The sequence below is a fragment of the Aplysia californica genome, unplaced genomic scaffold (assembly GCF_000002075.1).
Source record: "Aplysia californica isolate F4 #8 unplaced genomic scaffold, AplCal3.0 scaffold00101, whole genome shotgun sequence".
NCBI lineage: Eukaryota > Metazoa > Mollusca > Gastropoda > Aplysiida > Aplysiidae > Aplysia > Aplysia californica.
Genome location: NW_004797371.1, coordinates 1,579,978 through 1,581,061, shown reverse-complemented (window position 1 = coordinate 1,581,061; position 1,084 = coordinate 1,579,978). Strand labels below are relative to the sequence as shown.

General features: G+C 42.3%; 1 protein-coding gene across 1 annotated transcript in view; it reads left to right on the top strand.

Annotated features, from left to right (window-relative positions):
- Positions 1 to 1,084, top strand: part of LOC101853776 (nmrA-like family domain-containing protein 1) — a gene marked incomplete at its 3' end in the record, with an annotated part of 11,583 nt that overhangs the window by 9,570 nt on the left and 929 nt on the right.

Genomic DNA, 1,084 nt, shown 5'->3' with positions numbered 1-1,084 from the left:
GTGTGTGTGTATGTGTTGTTGTTGTTGTTGTTGTTGTTGCTGTTTTGTGGGGGTAGTCTTCAGAGATTCATGTAGCTGAGCAGAGAGTCAAGACACCCCCGCCTCCCCCAAAAAACACAATAAACAGAAACAAATAAAAACAACAACAACAACGGATTAACAACCTCAAAGGCACTTTGTACAACTAAGTTAACCAGAGCATTTTGCTCTCACTGGATGAATACGATGAATACCAAAAGTTTTTTTACCTGACCGTGAAGTAGTAAAGGTAGAAAGCTGAAATTTGGGGTGAAAGCCAACAATCATCTTCCTAGAATGCATATAAATTTTGGAGACTTTCAGATTACTGGTTTTACCACCAGCGCACTGTAAGTGAATGGGGGTATGTTGTTCTCCAGTTTCAACATAAAATGGAGAAAAATGAGCGCAGGGCAGTAATGAAGTATTTGTTCTTGCAAGGCAAGCAACTACAGGATATTTTATGGAGATACATGCCGTATATGGAACTCATTGCCCACGATATGCTGGGATAAAATGTTAGTGTAAAAAAGTGATGGTGAGGTCAAAGAAGCGGTAGAGGGCTGGTTTTCTGACACAGAGAGGGTCCTCTATTCTCAAGGTCTTTTCAAGATCATACACAGATGGCAAACATGTAAAACTCTGGGAGGCGACCACATAAAGAAAGACTAAGCTTAGTACCGAATTTCAGCTTTCTACGTTTATTCCTTCATGGTCAGGTAAAAAAACAACCTTTGGGTATGCCCTTCGTGGATAGCCAATTGAGCAGGGGTAGACCAAAGACAACTTTATTATGGGCCCTTGAACAGATGGGTGACTTGGACAAAGTAGACCTTTTCATATCTTAGCTTCGCAGAGAAATGGTGAAAAAAAATGGTGAAATGATATGAGTTTAACGCCCCTATCAACACTGTTAGGTTATTTAAGAGTTAGTTTAACGTCCGTCTCCGATAGGACCGAGCCAAGTGGGAAGTTCGTGTAAAGTGCCTTTCCCAAGGACACAACGTCGGACCGAGCAGAGGCTCGAACCCCCGAGCCCGCAATCTCACGATTACGAGTCCGGTAG